We start from the raw sequence: 23712 nt of genomic DNA on the forward strand, positions 1-23712 counted from the left end.
TGTGTGCACGTGTGTCTGCACACATGTGTGTGCGTGCACTCAGGCATGTCCGACTCTTTGTGACCCCATGGTCTGTAGCCCACCAGACTCCTCTGCCCATGGGATTCTCCAGGCAAGAATTCTGGAGTGGGTTGCCATTTCCTTCTTCAGGGGGTCTTCCCTCCCAGGATCCAACCTGGGTCTCCTGCATTGCAGACAGATTCTTCACTGTCTGAGAACTTTGTAAGATCTGTTATGTATCTACTTTCTGGTCACAGATAAGGGGAGGGAAATGCACAATAGCAGTGTGTTAATGGGGGAAAATTCTTAGCACGCAGCAACAGTCTGATGCTTTATTTCAACTGAATGGAGCAAGGTGAATGATCTGAAGAATGGTGTCATGACCAAATCGATCAACGTTGAAGAAAGAAGAAAATTTATTAGTGCTCAGGAGGTTGATATTTGACCTTGTATTCTTCTCTATTTCTAAATACCAAAGCTAGAGAACAAGGATTCAGAAATAAACATCTAGAAGACTTTTTTCCATCTATTGTCACTGGGATATGGTAGATCCCTTGGAACAATGAAAGTAAGCTTGAAAGAACTTCTTGTTTTTCCAACTCTTTTTTTGTGTGTGTGAAAGTGGTTTTCCTATTTCTATTGTCTGTTGGCAAAAGTGTTTAATAACATTTATCTTTGACCTTCTATCCATTTGCCCTTTTAGTTTATTTGCACCAGCCTTGCAAGTCCTTGTGATACAGAGCAATTTAGTGAGTATTTGCTCTGTAAATCAAAACCACCTCAAAGCAGTTTGCAACTATACAGGACTGTACATTTTCTTCAAGCTGTCTTTGGACAACAGGCAAGCACAACAGAAAGATGTGTGTGTGAATTATAGGGTCAGGTTATTTCTCCATTGTTGTTTATTTCCCTCACCTGTATTTGAAGAACATCCACTTTATATATCTCAATACCCAGAGAGGAGTATCGAATCAATGAGATAAATATGCACCTTATGTTTTTGTTAAGAAAGTATGAAAAATTTACTTTTACACTTAACTTACAAACACATATAAAGGAGATTGTGTTAAATAGAATGAATATAAACTATTAATATGTCCTTCTTCTTCTCTTTATTATTCTGTCAAAAGGGTAGAAAGCATCCAGATGTATGCATTGCACTGGCTTAATTCCAAACTCTGTCATCAGATTAGTATTCAACTTAATGTTCAGGGGTTGAGCCATTATAATTAATCATCCCCTAAGTGTAGAAAGATACTTAATACTCTGTCCCTACTCATTATTTAGATTTTTAGTTCTGTAGTGAAGGGTCTCAGAAAAGATTAATTAAGTCAAACACTTTGGGGTAATTCTCCCATCATTGTACAGAGGATTTACATACATAACTGGCATTAGTGTGGGTGAATATTCCTCCTGTAATTCTCTAGAATATCAATGAAACCAATGACTTCCTGAGTGAGTTTGTCTGGCAACAATAATGTACATCAGAATTACCCTAGGGAATGCATCTGATATTTTGCTTTTACTGTTTACCTTTTTTGGATTAAGTAATAGCCAATTTTCATACATAAGGCAGTGCATACTACATTTGAGAAAAAATAAAAGCTGATTTTAATTTGGAAAAATAACTAACTCTACCCAGTTACTTCCATATACTCATTGAATCCCAATTATCACTGCTAAAAAAAGTGATAAATTAAAGTTGTGATCTCTAAGATTGCTTATATTTTAAAAATACTTTTCTTCAATATGTAACATATTTGGATCTAAAATGAATCTCAAATATCAGAAATCCAAAAGGCAGAGGGTACAGTTTGCTACTTAGAGTAAATAAAGAGATTACAAATTTTAGTGTTGCCAGTGCTAATTAGAAGTGCTTGAAATCTGTTCTATGCAAAAAGAGAAATTCTTTTCTAATGTTTCTTTTTTTCATTTATGAAATACACATTCTTGTGTTTAATAATATACACCAGATTCTGTTCCATCAGAGAGAGAAGAATCCATGCTATAATTTGAGACTCAAAATAGCCAAAGCAAACTTAAGAAAGAACAAAGCTGGAGACACCACATTCCTGACTTCCAGTGAATTACAAAGCTACAGTAATTTTTAAAATACGGTACAGACATAAAAACTGACATATAGACCAATGGAACAGAGTAAAGAGTCCAGAAATAAACACACCTATATGATCTATTGATCTTTAGCTGAAGTTCTAAGAATAAAGAGTGAGAAAGTATGGTCTCTTCAATAAATGGTGCTGGAAAAATCAGACAGCCACATGAAATAGAATGAAATTGGATTTTTATCTTGCAGCATATACAAAAGTCAACTCAAAATAGGTGAAAGATTTAAACATAAGACCTAAATCTATAAAACTAAAAGAAGAAAATACAGCAAAACACCTTCATGACATTAGTGTTGGCAATTATTTCATGGATATGACACCAAAGGACAAACACATATGCAAGTGGGATTACATCAAACTTCAAAGCTTCTGTACAACAAAGAAAACAATCAACACAGTGAAAATGCAACATATAAAATTTTTGCAAACCATAAATATGGTAAGGGATCATTTTCCAAAGCATAAGGAAGTCCTACAACACAACAGCAAACAGCAATGCCCAATATAAAAATGAGCAAAGTACTTGAATAGACATTTCTCCAGCAAAGACACATACACGGCCAAACTGTATAGGAAAAGATGCTCAAGGTCACTAAGCCACAGGAAACTGTACAAAGAGATATTACGCCCCACATCTTAGAATGGAAACTAAAGAAAAAAAAAAAGACAAAACAAAATAGAAAAAAAAAAAAAACAGTTAACAGGTATTGACAAAGATGTGGAGAAACTGGAATACTGGAACACTGCTGATAGGAAGGCAAAGTACTGCAGTCATTACGGAAGATATCATGGAGGTTCCTTAAAAATAGAACTGCCATATTATCTAGCAATGAAAATTCTGGGTATATATATCCTAAGAATTTAAATCAGTATTTCTATGAGATCTGTACTCCCATATTCATAACAATGTTCTTTATATTAGCCTAGATATGAAATCAACATCAATGTCTACTGATTTATGAATGGAAAAAGAAAACAGTATAGTTCAACTCTTAAAAAGAAGGAAATTCTCTTTATAATCAACAGGACTTAGAAGTAATCTAAATGGCCATTGATAGATGAATGGATAAAGAAGTTGTGGTACACATAAACAATGGAATATTACTCAACTCTAAAAAGGACTGCATTTGAGTCAGATGAAATGAGGTGGATGGACACAGATCCTGTTATACACGGTGAGGTAAGTCAGCAAGACAAAAACAAATATCATATATTGACACATATATATATATAAGGAAACTAGAAAAATAGTACTGATGAACTCATTTGCAGGGCAGAAAAAGTGGCACAAATGTAGAGGACTGTCTTGTGGACACGGGGGAGGAGAGGGTAAGATGAACTGAGAGAGTAGAATTGATATATATATACTACCATGTGTGAAATAGAGAGCTGATGGGAAGCTGTTCTTTTACACAAGGAGTCCAGACTAGTGCTCCATGATGACCTAGAGGGGTCAGAGGCTGTAGCGGGAGAGGATATTTATATGCTTATGGCAGATTTGCATCGTGGTACAGTAGAAGCTTCCCTGGTGGCTCAGATGGTAAAGGATCTGCCTACAATGCGGGAGACCCAGGTTCAATCCCTGGGTTGGGAAGATCCTCTGGAGAAGGAAATGGCAACCCACTCCAGTACTCTTGCCTGGAAACTCCCATGGACGGAGGAGCGTTGTAGACTACAGTTCATGGGGTCGCAAAGAGTCGGACACGACTGAGCGACTTCACTTTCACTTTTCACAGTAGAAACCAACACAACATTGTAAAGCAATCATCCTCCAAGTTAAAAAAATAAAAAAGGAAGCCCTGCCATATGCAACAGCATGAAGGAAAGTAGAGGATATTATGGTAAGTGAAATGAGCAAGTCACAAAAAGATAACTACTGCATGACTCCATTTATATGAAGACCCCAAACAGTCAAACTTATAGAAAGAGTGTAGAATGGTAGTTGCCAAGGGAGACAAAAATGGGGAAATGTTCAATGGTTATACAGTTTTGATTATACAAGATGAATAAATCCTAGAGTTCTGTTATGTGCTCATAGTTAACAGCACTGCACTGTGCCCTGAAAATTTTAAGAGGATAGATCTCATGTGGACTATACTGATCACAGTAAAAAACATAAATAAAAGAAGAGAAGCACAAACAGCTTAACTTTCTAACATTGTATTCCTTATATTATTCCAGGGCCATACAAGTAATGTTTTCAAAGGTAGTTCTTCATCCAGATTATTAATTTTCAATACATCAGTGTGCAAAATTCATATCATAAGAAGGCTCTTTCACCCTCAAAATATTTTTCTATGGCTTTGTTTACTTCTATGAAGGTCATTTATCAAATGGTAAAACATACATGCACTTGGAAATGTTTAGATTTTATAGTTGTGACTATATTCTTCAACTAGATACAGGTCCTTTTTTAAGGTTAAAAGAGAACTGCAGATATGGTCTACTCTTGAGTTGATAAATCAAAAAACAAAGTATAAATCAATATTATATTTTAAATGTTAACTTAAAAACTTAAGCAGATGGAATATATTATTTTTCATTTGATTTTCAAATGCTACATTCTTAATTTACCCTAGTTTATCCAGAAGAATCAGCACTTTATTCTCAGAGGAAATCAATGTTATTTAACAGAAGCTCTGGGCAAAATTTTTCAGAGTATATTTTGCATACGTTTGGTCTTACTGAGATCTTTAGTGTTATTGAAATCATATTTACCATGTATGATAGAAAATGAGAATGAATTTACTTATAAAAAATTGTCAAAGAGCAGGAATTCTACTCTATGGACAATATAATATGGTTTTACAGATTCTGTGTCCAAGTATTTGGGATAGTATTAATGCCATAATAGAGTAAAAGTAGTGTCTCAGTGGTAAAGAGTTTGCCTGCAATGCAGGAGCCTCAGGACGCATGGGTTCTATCCCTGGGTGGAGAAGATGCCCTGGAGAAGAGCGTGGCAACCCATTCCAGTGTTCTTGCCTGGGGGTCCCATGGACAGAGGAGCCCGGTGGGCTATGGTCCACAGAGTCACAAAGAATCGGACATGACTGAGTGACTGAATACACACACATTCACACACACACTCACACACACACACACAGAAGAATCAGTGTGTTTGACTAACCAAAGATCATTAAAGATTATTTCAAACTAGAATTCCCAAGTGAAATATCCCTGCTTGGCAGAATTTATTAGGAAAAATGCAACAGTTGATATTTATTTGATGTATATATTTTTTCTGCTTGAAAAGATTGTAAACTGTTGAATGCAGCGAATATTACATTTGTTTGACATCCTAAAGCAGGAATTAGGAAACATGTTTCTGTATATGGAAAGGTAATAAATATTTCCAGTTTTTTGGGTCATATCATCTCTGTCTCTTTCAAAATCACTAAACTCTGCCATTTTAGTGCAAAACCACAATTTGAAAACAAGCAAATGTGGTAGTATTTTTTTAATTGTAGGATAATTGCTTTACAAAGTCATGTGGCAGTTTTAATAAAACTTTATCTACAAAAATAGGAAGACAGTTTAGCCTGTGGACAATGGTTTACAAATTCTTCTATGTGGGCATATTGTAGTGCATAATAAACATGGTCTTAAATATAAAACCAGTATAAAGTCTCACTTGCTTTTAAACATTTTTCTACAGTATTAATTCTTTTGTCATTTTGTTAATAAATGACAATCTATGGTGTACTTGTTGTTGTTCAGTCACTAAGTTGTGTCTAACCCTTTGCAACCCCTTGTATGGCAGCACTATCTGCAGAGTTAGCTCAAATTCATGTGCATTGAGTCGGTGATGCTATCTAACCATCTCATCCTCTGCCACCCTCTTCTCCTTTGCCTTCAATCTTTCCCAGCGTCTGAGTCTTTTCTAATGAGTTCAGTATCAGTATTGGAGCTTCAGTTTCAGCATCAGTCCTTCCCATGAATATTTAGGACTGATTTCATTTAGGATTGACTGGTTTGTAGTCCTGGCTGTCCAAGGGACTCTCAAGAGTCTTCTCTAGCACCAAAATTCAAAAGCATCAATTCTTCAGTGCCCAGCCATCTTTATGACCCAACTCTTAGATCCATATGTGACTACTGGAAAAACCATAGCTTTGACTATATGAGCTTTATTGGCAAAGTGATATCTTTGCTTTTTAATACACTGTCTAGGATTGTCATAGCTTTCCTTACAAGGAGCAAGCGTCTTTTAATTTCTTGCAGTCACTGTCCCCAGAGATTTTGGAGGCCAAGACAAAAATCTTCCTGCTGCCACTGCTTCCACATTTCCCCCTTCTATTTGCCATGAAGTGATGGGAACAGATACCATGATCTTAGTATTTTGAATGCTAAGTTTTAAGCCAGTATTTTCACCTACCACTTTGACTCTCAAGAGGCTCTTTTGTTCCTCTTCACCGTCTGCCATTAGAGTGGTTTCATCAGCATATGTGATGTTGTTGATATTTCTCCCGGCAATCTTGAGTCCAGCTTGTGATTCATCCACCCTGGCATTTTGCATGACATACCCTGCATATTAGTTGTACTATGAACATTAAAATCCACTTAGAAATTAACTATTGAGCGTACTTTATTTATAAGCTAATATCTGTCATATAAAAATACAAACATGTATGTACGAAGGCCAACAGTAGCAGTGCAGTCATAGTGTAAAACGGCAATTTTGTTTCTGATTTTGTCAAATTGCAGCAATGCACATTACGTTTATTTTTATAACAAAGCTAACCATTTTAATAACACAGTAGATTGAGATTGTTCTACATGACTTAGTTATGCATGAAAATTAATACAGCTGCTCATGGTTTATTTATTGGAAAAATTTTTAAAAAATACATGAAAGATACCCTATGCTAAGAAAACTACTGGTTGTCATTTTTTTAACAGTGATTTTTTCCATTCAATTATTTCAGCAGATATAATTGCAGCCTCTGATATCCTATCACAATGATTTAGGATTTTAATCACTTTTATTGGTGGAAAACTTGTACAGATTTTCAGCACTTTCACAGCACTATGTGAAGATAGCAGTAAGATTACACGTGATAAAGTTAACACAGTTTTGTTATTGTAAGTCAGAAGCAAAGATTACTGGGTCCTGAATTTAATAACTTAAAAGGTTTTAATTATGTGAAGAAGCCGCTACAGAACGTTGAACTTTTCTTTTTTTATGATTATTTGGTTAGAACAATAGAACTCAGAAAGCTATATCAGAAAAGATCATTGTAAAATTATGGAAATGAAAAAAAGAAATACATTTTAAGTGCTCTTCTACACTGTAATAATATTCAGTGCATTATAGATATAATAATGTTATGAAGAGCATGTGTTTTAAAAACTGACATATCCACACATGCTTATTTCTATGTCTACATATTTACTTCTATGTCTAATCCATCATTACAAAATACTCATATACCAGATATTGATTGCTCATTTAGAATTATAACTCCTAAAAGGAATACCTGAATTCAACTTCTTAAGCTTAAGAAAAGTATGTTTTTTTTCTTTAGTGGAAGATGGAACCTCTAAAAGTCATTCTCATTTTCCAAGATTTTTTAGTGACTCTAAAAAATAAATGTAGGAATTAATATAGCAGTTATGATCATTTAAATTTTACATAACAATCTGACTTGTGTGGCTTGCAGTAACAAAAGGATTTTGTCCTAAGAGTACAGGAGTCAGAACTTGAGTAGATTAAAAGATTGAATATTCGTGAAAGTGGCTTCCTCACTTGACCTCTTGCCTATTTGTTTCTCTTCCTGTATGTTCTTCATGTACTGCGTTCTTCTTTATTTGTGAAAGTGAAAGTTACTCAGTCGTGTCCAGCTCTTTGCAACCCCATGGACTGTAGCTTTCCAGGCTCTTGGGTCCATGGGATTCTCCAGGCAAAAATATTGGAGTGTGTTGCCATTTCCTTCTCCAGGGGATCTTTAAAACCTAGGGATCAAACTCAGGTCTCCTGCATTGCAGGCAGATTCTTTACCATCTGAGCCACCAGGGAAGCTCTTCTTTGTTTATATGACAGATTTTTGTTGTTGTTGTTGTTAACCGAGAGAGGTTGTATTTACATGTTCTCAGTTTCATCCACTTAGATATTGTTCCAAAATCTAGAGCACACATTCACATTATCTCAGCTCCTATCACCTTTGTACTAATTAGCCTTGGAAGTAGGTGGGGTCATGTCACAGGACATGCTTTTGATAGAAACATGTGGATCAGGAGAGGTCAGCCACTACTGGATATGATGTGTGATAACTGGATGGTTTGCACAATCAAATAAAAACAAAAACAAAAAAACCCCATAAGTGTTCCTCAACATAGCGTGCATTCTTAAAAAAAACAAAAAAAAAAAACAAAAAAAAAAACTTTTAGACCTTCCAAAATTCAAAGCAAAAATATAAATTAAAAACTCTAATCACTCCTCATGTTTATTAGGTGAAGAAATAGCCTGTTTTTCCATAAAACTTCCTGAGGCATTTCAAGAATGTCTTCTCAGATTCCTTAAAAATTATGACATACATAGCTTTTCTCACTTGACTTTCTAATGTAACAGATAATGTTACTGCATTTCTGAGCATGCAACCATTTTCCTGCAATTCTTGCCAAATCTTATTGTTAATGATATAGTCTTAATATACAATGGAAAGTTGTATTTTTATTATTATTTTATTCAGTATTTTAAATTAAGTGAGTTTTGGTTTCTTTGATATCAAACAAGTGAGAACTCTATTTCCTAAAGAACTTCACTGGAAAATATTGGACTCTTCATGTCCAAGGTCATTTTTAGTCTTCACCTTAATTCATATCGTTTGTCTCTGTTAAGTAGGTTCTCAATATGTTTACTTATTTCCCAAAATGTATCTTCACCCATTTGATTTCCTACTTATGAAACCTCAATGTCTTGTTAATCTAATTACATTAGACACAGTATTTAATCCCTGGATCCTCATACTTTTCTCCACCCTCCTTTGGTAAACTCATCCAAACTTTTGGCTTCAACTCATTTAGATGCTGAAATTCTAAAATTTATATGTCCACCCAATTTCTTTCTCATGAACTAGTATACAGAAGACATCCATGAGTGTATGATGATATTATATATTTTTGTTTTATTTAATGCATCTAAATATATTACTTTCATATATGGAATTGTTCTCTAAAAATTCCATTTTGTGTCATGCTTATTATGTTTAACTAAACTGAGATCATTTTCTTTTGACAACAAAAAAGACTTCTGAAAGTACCTTATGGTTGCTACAGAATATTTCATCTCAATATACTTTATTTTGTTCATTTAAAATATTACTGTTAGAGGTTATATATGAAGTGTTGCCATATTTTTATACCATGACAAAGTTGCAAAGAATGTTCTTTGAGATCTAGAAATCAAAAATTCTTAGAAACATTTTATATTAAGGTGTACATTTTTAAGACATTTCAACATATTATTCAGTTGCCCTCATATAACTGAGTAAGAGTAATAGTAGTATCAATAGTATATGAGAGTGCCAAAAACCTCATAAAAATTCATGGACAAGTATTAATACTTCTAACAGTTAAAGAATTAAGTTATTTTGTTGTCTGGTCTTAATTTCATTGATTATTATTGAGCTTGAAGGTTTTTGCATGTGTCTTGGAAAGTGTTTTAAAATTTCTGTGCCTGATTATTAAGAATTCTGACATGCCTTAGATTTTGTTCTAACTACAAACTAATATATTAGCTGGTCATAGTTCTCTGGATGCTCACAGTGGACAGCAGACTCCTGACTTACAGCGTCAAGAAACTGAGAAAACCAAACAGGATGAACTCAAACAAATCCATACCAATGCACATCATTAATCTTCTGAAGACGAGGAAAAAAATCTTGAAAGCAGCCTGAAAAAAAAAAAAGTGACAACTCATGTATAAGAAATTATAATGGCAGTGGATTTATCATCATAAATCATGGAGCTCATAAGAAGGAGGCATGACGTTTTCAGACCTTGAAAGAAAGGAGCTCTTAACCCAGTATCCAATATCCAATAAAGTATCCTTTAGGGATGGATAGGAAATCGACACATACCCAGATGTAGGGAAGCTGAATGAATTTCGTTGCCAAGCTCATTCTAAAATGTATACGTGGTAAAAGGACCTAGAATAATACTTAAGACAATCTTATTAAAGAAGAACAATGTGGAAAGAATGACTTGATTTAATATTCAGCTCTACTATAATCTGCATATGATACTTTACATACTATACGTATATTATATATAGTATATAGACTATATACTATAGAGACTATATGTACTCTACTATTCTATATGTTATATATATTATACTGTATGCAGCTTGTCTTTTCTCTCTGGAAGCTCTTAGAATTGTTTGTCTATGTCCAGTGTTCTGAAATTCTATGATGATGGATTAGGTGTGGGGTTGATTTGTTTTGCCATCAGTGTGCCCTTTCAACTTAGAGACTTTCTTCACTTCAGGATAATTCAATACTTTAAAATAATTTCAGTGATTCTTTCTTCCCTTCTGAGTCTCTGTTCTTTTTTGTGGAGCTCTCACTATTCACAGGGGCTTCTCAGGTGGCTCAGTGGTAAAAAAATTCTCCTGCAATGCAGGAGACTCAGGAGACACAGGTTCGATCCCTGGGTTGAGAAGATGCCCTGAAGGAGGGAATAGCAACCCACTCCAGTATTCTTGCCTGGAGAATCCCATGAGAGGAGCCTAGTGGGCTATCATCTGCTGCTGCTGCTGCTAAGTCGCTTCAGTCGTGTCCGACTCTGTGAGACCCCAGAGACGGCAGCCCACCAGGCTCCCCCGTCCCTGGGACTCTCCAGGCAAAAACACTGGAGTGGGTTGCCATTTCCTTCTCCAATGCATGAAAGTGATCATCTACAAGGTTGCAAAAAAAAAAAAAAAAAAATCAGGCACAAGTGAAGCGACTGAGCATGTGTGCACACATCTGCAGTACTTAGGGCAGTGTGGTACTGACTAAGGGAGGATACTTAGATGAAAAGCTAAATTAGCAAAATCAATAATAGAGTCACACAATTCTTCCCAACTGATTTTTTTACATAGTCGCAAAAACAATTCAAGGAAGGTAAAATAGACTTTCAACAAATAGCTGGAGCAACTGGACATGCATAGACCAAAAAAAAAAAAAAAAAGTGAACCTTGGCTTAAGTTCCACTCCTTACAAAAAAACTAATTCAAGCAGTATTATGGAATTAAATGCAAAACTCAAAATTTTATGAACAGATAGGAGGAAATCTTTTTGACATAGGACTAGGTAAAAAATTCTTAGACTTAGCAAAATGTAAAAACAAGCTGCTGCTGTGTGAAAATATTTGTAAACTTACTTATCTAACAATGAATAAGCATGCAAAATATAAAAAGAACTCTCAAAATTCAACAATAATAAAGCAAACTATCCATTTAGAGCAAGGCAGAAGTCACAAAGAGCAATTTCCCTGAAGAAGATATGCAGATGGCAAATGAGCTCATGAAAAGATGTTCAGCATCATTAGCTGTTAGGGAAATGTGAATTAAAATCACAATGAAATACCAGCACACACCTATTGGAATGACTAAGATAAGAAAAAAAAAGATAAGAAAAAAAAAGTGACAGCATCTAATGATGACGAGGATGGAGAGGAACTGAATCATTCATACATTGCTACTGAGACTGCAGAGTGATACAGCCACTCCAGGAAGCAGTAAGTCTCTTTCTTAAAGCACTAAATATACACCCCCAGTGGCACACCTCAGTATTTATCCCAGAAAAGTGAAGACTTAGTTTGGCACAAAACCAGTACACAAATATTCAGGAAGCTTTATCCACAATAACCACAAACTGGAATCAACCTAGATGCCCTTCAATGAATAAATGATTGAACAAACTATGGGTTAGCCATTCCATAGACTCCTACTCAGCAATATAAAGGGACGGATGGTTGATACACATAAAAACCTGGAAAGATCTCCAGAAAATTTGCCGAGTGATAAAGTCAATCACAGAAGGCTTTGTACTCTACGTATACAATGTTGTCTAAATGACCAAAGTCTAGAAGTAGAGAATGCTTTAGTGGTTTCAGATGGGTTAAGGAGAAGGTAGACAAGTTATGTTATGGGAGACAAGTAGGTGAGGCTATAAAATGTTACAGGAAGGATCCTTTGTGTGATCGGAACCTGTGTGTTTCAATTGAATGAATGTCAATATTCTAGTTGGGTATATAGTGTTATGTATTGTGTCGTGGTTTTGAAGATGCTACCTTTTGGAGAAACAGTAAAGATTATTCAGGGTCTTTCTATCTAATAAATAATACAATTAATCTGTGAGTCTACACTTGTGTGCATGTGTTCTCGGTTGTTCAGTCATGCCTGACTTTTTGCAACCCCGTGGACTGGAGCCTGCCAGGCTCCTGTGTTCATGGAACTTTCCCAGAAAGAATACTGAAGCTGCTTGACAATGTCTATCCCAGAGGATCTATCTTCCAGACGCAAGAGTTGAACCTGCATCTTCTGTGTCAGGTGAATTCTTTACCACTTGCCACCTGGGAAGCCCAAAGTGCATGCACAACTATTTCCCAGTAAATGTTTTCAAAAAGTCAGAAGAGAAATATTTAAAAACTTTATGATTGTTTTAAGATATATATTTCATCTATATCTACCATACACAAGAAAAAATAAAAATAAAGATGTAACTCATTTAACTAGCTAAATATAAAATTTATGTATCTTCTGTGTAGAAAACAACAGTGACATAGAAGATGAAGTTAGTAGATAAAATTATTAAAAATAGACATAACATCAACAAACTTTAAAAGATGCTGCTGAAGGACACAAAGAGTAATAAGTAAAAAAATTATTAAATAAACTGAAAATGAAGACTCAGTGTATTTTAAATGATATAATTTTTCCTAAATTATTTCTATATTTTATGTAATTCTAGTGAAAATTCCAACTGATTTTAAATGCTAATTTATTTTTGGATTTCTTAGACAAGATAAATAAGAATGACTCCCAGAATGAAAGATAAGAAGAGAAAAATTGAATCTAAAATTAAGTATTGGAAAATTTGGTATATTAAGAGAAACATGATAAATATAGTTTATTAAATATATATTAAGAGGAATATAATAAATATAACTTATTAAGTAAATAGCAGATAATATCTAAGTTGAAAAACATTTTAAAATTTCTACTCTTGCATGCATGCATGCTAAGTTGCTTCAGTTGTGCCCGACTTGTGCGACCCTATGGACACAGCCCACCAAGCTCCTCCTTCCACAGAATTCTCTAGGCAAGAATACTGGAGTGGGTTGCCGTTTCCTTCTCCATAATTTGTATTAAAAGAAAGTCTAAAAGTGTTGGATAATTAAACAAAAGAAAAGCACCATTAAGGTACAATGAAATAGACCGTCTAATATTAATTCAGAATTTCAGTAGTTAGACCCATATCCACAGCATTCATACAAATCTTAGACAGTTTACATGAAGCTCATTAATAAATTTAAGCTATATAAATAGTATACCTGTATAATGCAACTTAAAAAAAAATCATGACAACTAGAGACAGCTGACCGTTTGATGTTTCTGTCAGTTGTTGCTGTGTAACAAGCTACCCCCAGACCTCAGAGCTCACTCAGCAAGGATTTGTGCTCACACCCATACAGCCTCAGGTTGCATCTGGACAAGCTAACTCAAGCAAGGTTGCCGGGGGGAGAGGGGAATCTCTGCTTCCACCTGCAGCACCAGCTAGGTTTGGCTGCTGGCCAAGGGTGAGCTCTGGTCTCTGTATGTGTTCCATGTGGTGGTCGGGTTGAAAGTACAATGCTAAGTGTGGGAAACCACTTCTAATTGTAGATCAAACAATTCCAGACCAGTCTTGTAAGCGAATTTGCATTCTCCACTCTATGAACTCATCCTTGGCCAAAACAAACGACATTGACAAGGACCAATTCCAGGGGTGGAGACGTCCACCATCTCATGATGTGCCAAGAACCAGGTTTTTGATATATAATCTAATAAGGGAAAAGCTGGGACTAACAATTCAATTTTTGTCAGTAATGTTCGTGTTTACAATTCATATGGGATTAAAAAGCAACTTTTCTTGTACATAAGGATCTTCTACAAATCCATTAGAATGAAATTGAAATCAAGATAAAAACTAATGAAGGGTATGAATAAACAATTTTTAAAAAATAAGCAAGCACGCTTTATTATATACAGTTAATCTACCTCACTTATAATAAGATAAAAGTAAATTAAATTTGGCAAAGAGTGACAAAAATGAAAAAAAAATCGCAATGTGCTGCTGAGGCATTTTCATGCATTACTGATGGTTGTGAAAATAGTATATCTACAGAAGGCGATTTACATATATTTTGACACACACACACACACACACATATATATATAAAACCTGCCTGCCAATGTCAAAGTAAGAGAGGCAGTTTCAATCCCTGGGTTAGGAAGATCCCCTGGAGGAGGGCATGACACCCCACTCCAATATCCTTGCCTGGAGAATCCCATGGACAGTGGAGCCTGGTGGGCTACAGTCCATGGGGTCTCAGAGTTGGACACGACTGAAGGGACTTAGCACATATGTGCATTTTCTATTTACTTTTAATTGGGGGATAATTGCCTTACAATGTTGTATTGGTTTCTGCCACACATCAACATGAATCAGCCATGGGTATACATATGTGCCCTCCCCCTTGAAACTCCCTCCCAGCTCCCACTGCATCCCATCCCTCTAGGGTGACATACATATTTGAATACCTATATATTTTACTTGTATATATTTAAAGTGCCGTCAACCTTTGACCTAGCAGTTCTATTTCTTTAACAGTTCTATTTGTCCTACAAGTAAAAAACTGCACACAAAGCCATTCATGGAACAGTTTACAAGAGTAGAAGACTGAAAACAACTAAAATGACTATCAAATTCAGATTTCTATAAATCACATTGTATCTATGCAAGTATACTCAGCCTTTAAGAGAATTAGTCTTCTTTACGTACTACTGGGTAATGACCTCTGTGACATGTTACAAGGAAAAATATAGGACGGAGAAATAGAGTTTACGATATCCTCACATTTCTGTAGGAAAAAGAAAAACATACAACGGGATTCTGCTTGTGGGAGATTTCACAAATATGCAAATATGAATGAAAAATAAATAAATAAATGTGTTTTCCCAGGAAAGGAAAACCTGGAAGTAATTTATAGCTGTTATTGAGATAGAAGTTTTAAAACTCTAACACTCCCATCAGTAGCACTTTGAAAAGCAAGGATGCCATTTTTTAACATTCAAGGAAAATGTATCAGTATATTTACAGCTTAAGATTGAAGTTTAGAACTTGCGGTAGTTTTCTGTTCCCTACCCACATTAGCTTGAAAACTCTGAGATGGCTTTAGTACATTCATAATGTATGTGTTCAACAATGAAAATTTGAGACTTAATATGTAAATTTCTTCAGGAAAATCATCATTCTTTTTCATTTTCTTTGAAATTACCCAGGACTATTCCACTGATGATTTTGATAATGATGACAATTCTGATTATAATAATTTCCTTGTTATCTTCCAGCTTTAAAAATCATCTGCTCCAAAACTGAATAATATTCTAATTCCTTCATCATAAATGTTATCTTCTAAAGATGTCAAATACAGCAATTGAAAGGAAACCTTAATAAGGATAATTATTTTCTTGTTGAGGAATTTCCTCTCTTCAGATCTATGGATCAATTTTCTTGAAAGAGGAGGGACATGATGAACTAATTCATCTCCTGTTTTAAAACTACAGTTTTTCATTGGCATGTTAAAATGTAAAATACATTTCAGCCAAGCACTTGCTTTCTCTTAAGAGGTTATATTTTTTAACAGCACTCTGCCAGTACAACCTGACATAGCTTAATTTTTTTAGATATTTATGTCACAAAGTCTAAATGAAGTCAAAGCAGCTTGGTCTGGTTACCTCTACAGTGTTTGAATCAGTTCTAATGAGGTGGATGAAACTGGAGCCTATTATACAGAGTGAAGTAAGCCAGAAAGAAAAACACCAATACAGTATACTAACGCATATATATGGAATCTAGAAAGATGGTAACAATAACCCTGTGTACGAGACAGCAAAAGAGACACAGATGTATAGAACAGTCTTATGGACTCTGTGGGAGAGGGAGAGGGTGGGAAGATTTGGGAGAATGGCATTGAAACATGTAAAATATCATGTATGAAACGAATTGCCAGTCCAGGTTCGATGCACGATACTGGATGCTTGGGGCTAGTGCACTGGGACGACCCAGAGGGATAGTATGGGGAGGGAGGAGGGAGGAGGGTTCAGGATGGGGAACACATGTATACCTGTGGCGGATTCATTTTGATATTTGGCAAAACTAATACAATTATGTAAAGTTTAAAAAATAAAATTAAATTAAAAAAAAGAAAAATTTAAGGAATATATCAAGTCATTTACAAATAATTAAGAATGACTGAGAAGTCGGAATTTTCCTGTGGATTAGGTCATATGTCAACAACTCTATATTTCTAAAAAATTTATTGATGCTTTTTATGCCTTAGTTTTCTCATCTACAAAGTCTGAATAAGGAGAATTCTTTTTTAGGCTTATGAGAACTAAACAAAAATCATTACACTAGTGAATGAGGAGAAAATGATTGTTAGTTATATTTGCTTCTGCTAAAATTTTTATAAAATGTTATTAGGAAACTTAAAGATTGGCCTTGTCTTATTCTTATTTCAAGAAGAAAGTTTGTAAATGTTGGCATATTAAGTCTTAATATGGGCTTCCCTGATGGCTCAGACAGTAAAGAATCCACCTGCAATGCAGGAGACCTGGGTTCCATCCCTGGGTCAAGATCCCCTGGAGGAGGGCACAGCAACCCACTCCAGTATTCTTGCCTAGAGAATTCCATGGACAGAGGAGCCTGGCAGGCTACAGTCCATAGGATCGCAAAGAGTTGGTACACGACTAAGCTCAGCATGTAGGGCTTCCTTATAATTGGTAAAGAATCCACCTGCAATGCAGGAGACCCCTGTTCGATTCCTGGGTCAGGAAGATCCCCTGGAGAAGGGAAAGGCTATCCACTCCAGTGTTCTGGCCTGGAGAATTCTATGAACTGTACAGTCCATGGGGTTAGCAATGAGTTGGACACGAGTGAGCGACTTTCACTATCACTCACTAAGTCATAATAAGTAGTGTTTATTACTTTAAAATAATTGAGTAATGGATTCTGCCTTTATAACTTTCAGAGTCCTTTAATATGGATGTATGGATAGATTCTTTATTAACTTAGCAAACCAGTACACTACAATGTTTATATTTCACCTTTCCAGCTATCTCACAAAGTCTTTTTACTACCGATACTTTGATCTGTTCTTTGAATTAAGCATTTATGGGATTATAAAAAAAATCAAGAGTCTCTCTTTTGCTTTCTTCGAAAAATGATTATACATTTGAGTTTCAGTAAGCTTGTGATTCTGAGCGACACTCTTACAACTAATTTCATTCAATGGCTTTGATGTTCTTCAAGGAGAATTCTGGTTTTGGAAAAGCCATAGAAAGAGCAGTGACCTGAAAGGATATTAATAGGAGTATTAACACTCCACTAGCAGTGATTATCTGCCAGGAGCAGAAATCCCATAAAGAGGGAGATAGTCCCCTTCCCACAATGCAGTAATTCATCCACCAGGAGAATCCATTCAAAGTGAAACAGTGATTTTCATCTTTGTGCTGCACATTCAGTTTTAAAAATGCTATTATATTTAGATCTTACTAAAAATGTTAATTGAACTTAGTATATATATTTATAGATTGGAAACCAAATTTAGAGAAATTTATTGATTAAATATTTGCTCCATATATCTTGAAAGTACTTTAAAAACCTAATAGAATATGGAGTTTCTAATTTCGACCCCAAATAGTGGGATGATAAAATTAATTGGAAAAGTAAGTACATAGAAGAAAAATGGACTAAAACTATATTCACCGCCATCTTAGATAATAATATATAAGATCCTCAGTAATATTCTAAATTCAAATTGTAAATATTTGGGAACAACACCAAATATGAAAGTATTTTATTTATTCCAAAGTTTAGTACATGTGAAAAGTTATTACAATGTAATCTTTCTTCTACATGATTCAGATCAGATAACATTATAAATGTCTTGTGTGAAATTAATATAAGTGATAATGAAGATAATGTACCATATTTAATGAATAAACATTCATTAATATAATTTATATTTATAAATATGTAGTTGAAATAATTTTGCCTTCCAGTTGAAACATTAATTACTTTGCTGACTTTTCAAGAAAAGAAAAGTCTGTTAATAAGTTTTTAAAAGTGCTAATTTTTATGTTTTTTAGGAGGGCTTCCCAGATGGCACAGTGGTAAAGAGCCTTCCTTACCAATGCAGAAGATGCAGGTTTCAGCTCTGGTTTGGGAAGATCCTCTGGAGTAAGAAATGGCCACCTGCTCCAGTATTCTTGCCTGGACAATCCCATAGACAGAGGAGCCTAGTGGGGTACAGTTCATGGAGTCACACAGAGTCATGATGCAACACGATAGAACACACCATACTGTGAGGATCTCACTGTCACTTAGTACCCATATTGAGACTGAATCGATTTTACAAATCACAAACTCGTTGGCACAGAGTCCGTTCTAACGAGAGGAACCTTTGGGTCATTGCAGATTCCCCCACATGAAGGCCAGCATCTCCTAATCACAAAGAGTCTAAAACTGAGAGTTCACAGTGTACAGATTGAAAGGAATATTGCTATAAAGGTGGAATCAGGCGCTAAACTCTATTTGCCTTGAAAAGCAGTGTCAAAAAATGACAACTACAGAATTAAAGCAAAACTTATTAGAAATTTTGCTAAGCAGTTTTAAATTAAATAACAGCAATAGAAGCAAAGAAAGTCATTCTATTTACAAGCAAGTTGATTTAGAAACTAAATATAGAACACAAATTAAAATACTCACTAACTAATTTAGCGCTGTACTCTAAACAGGGACTCATGGTCTCAAAGGGGAATCTAAAAAGTTAGTAAATTAACTTAGGGCAACTTTTACAGTGTAAATTATTAAACTTATATGACATTTCCCTAGTGGTTTATTTCCCAGTGCCTGGTCCAAGAATGCGAAGTCAACTGCCTAAAAACCGTAGTTGTAATAGTAAAAGAATGAATAAATATTTTAAAGTAAGTTAACAGACTTGGTTGAAAGTTGATCTGTTTCCCAGAGTCTGGGACACCGATTACTGTCTATAAGCCACTTCTATGCCCACCCCCCCACCCCCGCCACCCCCTGCCACCTCTGGAGTGTCCTCTCTAGAAAATGAGCAGAGTTAATCAGCTGATATTTGACATACATGATTTGGGATGAAAGGGTCAGCATGATGACCATGAATTAGTATCTTTGGGCTTTTTCTCAAAAGAAACATTAGGACATTAACCAAAGGAGTCATGGGTTAGTCTTAAGAAGTCTATCTATACTACTCATTAATTCTCATCTCAAAATGTGAACTTGTTCCTTTAAGAGATGACATTTTCTAAATAATGCTTTCCCCAGTACCTAAAGGCTGTTATTTCCTGTTTTCTTGTAATCCCATTTTTTTCTGCTCATCTTTATTTTCCAGAAAAGGACAAAGACCTTCCATTTGATAACAAAGAGAGTTCCTTTCCTTTTTTTTTTTTTTTTTTTTTACCCCTTTTGCTCCAGTTTGTCAATGCATGAAAAAAGAAGGAAAAGTGAAAATGTTAGTTGCTCAGTCATGTCCAACTCTTTGCTACCCCATGGACGGTAACCTGCCAGGCTTCTCAGTTCATGGAATTCTCCAGGCAAGAATACTGGAGTGGGTTACTATTCCCTTCTCCTGAGGATCTTCCTGACCCAGGGATCAAACCCTGGTCTCCTGCATTGCAGACCAATTCTTTACCTCTGAGCCATCAGGGAAGCTCCATAATAAAGTACCTTGTTTAAAAACATTGCATTTTTGGTCAACATATTAAAATTCACTTACTCCTTTCTTCAAGGGTTTTTGGACATGTACAGGTACCCAGCACTTGGGAGAATAAAAATGTTGTGAGCCAGATACAGGCTGATACAAGGATCTCTGGCTGCATCACTGCCTGCTTCCAGGAAGCTGTGGAAACTCACATGGACCGAAGCTTCTGGGCGCAGGACATGACACCAGGGCCTGGACAGTTTCCTCAAGGGCTCTAGGATTTCAGCGTCCTCAGTCACTTCAGTCCTGTCCAATTCTCTGTGACCCTATAGACAGTAGCCAGCCAGGTGCTTACCTCAATGTGATTCTGCAGGCAAGAATACTAGGGTGGGTTGCCATGCCCTCCTCCAGGGAATCTTCCCCACCCAGGGATTGAACTCGTGTCTCCTGCATCTCTAATTCATGTTGCAGATGAATTTCACTGGCCTTGGTCAAAGGAAGAATTTAATAGTCAAATTATCTCTCTCTCTCTCCTTTTTTTTTAATTTTTATTTTTTTCCAAAATAAAATACTCTACAGCAAAGGGCATAGGAGCGTTGAAAGAAATTTTCAATGAAGCAATGTTAGCTTCTGACACATGGATGAACGTGGTTCAACATTATCACAGTTGGATCTGGAATCTAATTCAGGTTGATAAAAAGAGATGAAAGAAGTAACAGAAAAAGCCCTTGCTTTTAACTATAATGTCCAGAAACTTTTCTTTTAATTTCTGATTTGCAAAATTTCCCTGGGAAGGAAGAATTTCAACTAAAATATATTTATCATCAGAACTTATGGAAAAGCTGCTCTGAAATTCACATTTGTGAGATGGATGAGAGAGAGAGAGAGAGAAGGTTAGGGAGACCAGATTTTGAAAAGTAAATCTAGGCAACAAATATCCAAATTTTCTTTTTAACTCAATTCTAGGAACATTTTAGTTACTATCATATTAGTCATCTGTAAAGGACATTTGTCTTAATATTTAATATCAAACTGCATCATTCAAATAATTAACAAATATTTCTCATGGAAATCATTTTCTTTTAAATCCTCATTTTAAGATATTAGTAGTATATTTACTGTTTTCTAGCTTAACCAAGACAGAGTAGAGAAAGTTCAGTTCTGGAATTTAGCCTCTGAGTTCTCAATTAGTTCTGAGATAAAAATATTAATGTTCATACTGTTTAGGCAACAGTGAATGTCCTAATAGCTGAACAAGCCTCACATTTGTATCAGACGCATATGCTGAGCAATGATGCAGAGTCTGTGAATAGTGCTCTGTTTTCATTTTTCTTTCTGTACTATTTTTGAACTTTTGAATTCTTATGGGATTCTGTGGGGGTGAGGTCAGGAACATATTTTAAATTAAGTTATTAAACATGATTTAAAGAAAATCATCTTTGGGAACCATAGAGATCATTTATTCTAATGTGGTGAGTTAAATACATTGAAATAGTTTATCTGGATAAAGTTTGACCTGCACCTAAAAGACAAAACTTTAATTTGATATTTTGCTCTATTTATCCTTGGGGCTAATATGGCAAATTCAATTGACCATATTTAGTCTGATATATGTAGACTCACTCAAAAATGTGCCGATTACACTTCCTTTTGTGGGGGAAAAGAATTGTGCTTTGAAAAAAAATTACCTATCATAGCACTGCAATGATGGGAACTAGGGACTTTTGAAGTTAATAATATAGAATTAGAGTTATTTATTTAATTGGTTCCAGTCTACTGCAGTGTTTAACAAGCTCAGATAAATAGACTAATCTTTCACAATTAGTCTATTAAAGTCTGGTTATTTTTAAAACTTGTATCAGTTGTAATCAGAGGGTTTTCTAAGGCATACATTGTCTAGCACCTTTATACTTCAGGAACATTTGACTTGCTGTTAAACTATTTGCTCTATGAACTTTGTTTGTTTTAATATAAGGAATTCTAGAATCATAACAGACATCTGAGAAACTCCAGATGACTTCAGTGGATGAAATACATTAATCAGTTACTAGTGACTAAAAGGAATCCCCATTCTTTATTGAATATGCGTCTCCTATTGTTAAATGTGTAAGTGAAAATGGCATAAGACACAGCGTCGTACCTTGTAGATAGTCCTCATAATTGACATTAATAGGTTCCACCTTTCGTCTTGCATCAGGGTGTTATGTCACACGACATTTTTTCTCAATACAGAATCTGCATTTATTTAAACTCAAGTGTAATCACATTTAACCTTTTATAATCTTTCAGAACTTCTTAAAGAAGTAAAGAACATCTATTCCTCTACATAGTTGAAAATCTAACATTTTCCTATTATATAGTCAATCATTGCGAATTTTACAAAATGAACGAATGGAAATAATTGGCACACTATAACCCCAAGGTCAGAAGTAATAACCAAATATGTTCTTCAGTAAAGATGAAAAACTCCAAGCCTAGATTTAATGCCTTGTGATCTCCTAATTGATCCCTAGCCCTTTTCTCCACCCACCAACTCTGACCTCTGACCAGCACAGTTTCAATCTGGTTCCCTGTGTTGGTCCCATTTGAAGTCTCCGAAGTCACTGCCGGTTGTTCTGTTTTTTTCTCCTCCACACGTGTGAACTCTTTCTAATATGTGGAATGGCAACATTGTTGTCTAGGTTCTGATGGAGTTTCAAAATAAACCTCTCCTTACTCTGATTACCCAGCAAACAAACATTTGATAATTAAGTCAATTGGCTTTACAATTTGATCACATTAACTCTACCAGTTACACACTAGATTTATGCTCCTGCTTTAGTCCCTTGAAAGCGGAAATATGTTAACATATAAAAGAAACGTTCAAAGCTGCTAATTCTAATGTGATTGAATTCAATAATGGCAATTTTAAAGGAACAGCTGAATTAATTGTACAACAAACCCCCTAAGAGCAAAATAATTCAGTTTGTGCTTGTGTTTAAACTGATTTTAATAATAATGATAACTGAAATTCTAAGGGGAATAATAAAAATACAGCTAAAGAGAACAGAGCATATGTTAAATTCTCTATTATGAAAAGTTTGAAATTTTACATATTTGGCATTTAAGTTCAAATTCACATTTAAATGAGAGACTTTTGATACAGAAGTGGATTGAATCATAATTAAAGGAATTAAATAACAGCAATATTAAATATAACCATAAAGTTGCAAAACCTCACACTTTAAAATCAAAGAAAAAGAATCTTCATAGACAAAATATTTGCTTCCATATCTGGTGTTTTCATTAGCATCCTGAGTGGTGGATCTAGAACTTTATGCTGTACGGTCTCAACCAAGTCATGGGGTGGGAATTAGCAGGTACCAGGGAAAAAATGCAAAAATGTTGAGTTTCTGTAAAGACAGTGAAGAGGATTCCTTAAGACCACTCTTTCATGCTACCGTTAAATCCTCCCAATTGCCTGAATAAAATTATCTGAGGAAAATAGCAAATATTACCAAACATTAGACAAAGGTACTGAAAACAGGAAAATAAATTCCAAAACAGAGAGGATAAAGTGACAGGTTTGCCAGTTTAAAAAAAGTCAATGACATCCTATTATTTTTGG

At 35.2% G+C, this 23712-nt stretch overlaps 1 long non-coding RNA gene across 1 annotated transcript in view; it reads right to left on the reverse strand.

Moving 5' to 3' along the window:
- The window catches only part of LOC129624194 (uncharacterized), an 83687-nt gene extending 60925 nt beyond the window's left edge, over positions 1-22762 (reverse strand). Inside the window, exons 1-2 of the long non-coding RNA XR_008700811.1 lie at positions 22246-22762; positions 20461-20591 (exon numbers count right to left, since the gene is read on the reverse strand). This is a non-coding gene — a long non-coding RNA (uncharacterized LOC129624194). The remainder of the gene's footprint in view (positions 1-20460; positions 20592-22245) is intronic.
- Positions 22763-23712: the final 950 nt, after the last annotated feature.

The sequence above is a fragment of the Bubalus kerabau genome, chromosome 12 (genome assembly GCF_029407905.1).
Source record: "Bubalus kerabau isolate K-KA32 ecotype Philippines breed swamp buffalo chromosome 12, PCC_UOA_SB_1v2, whole genome shotgun sequence".
Taxonomy (NCBI): Eukaryota; Metazoa; Chordata; class Mammalia; order Artiodactyla; family Bovidae; genus Bubalus; species Bubalus kerabau.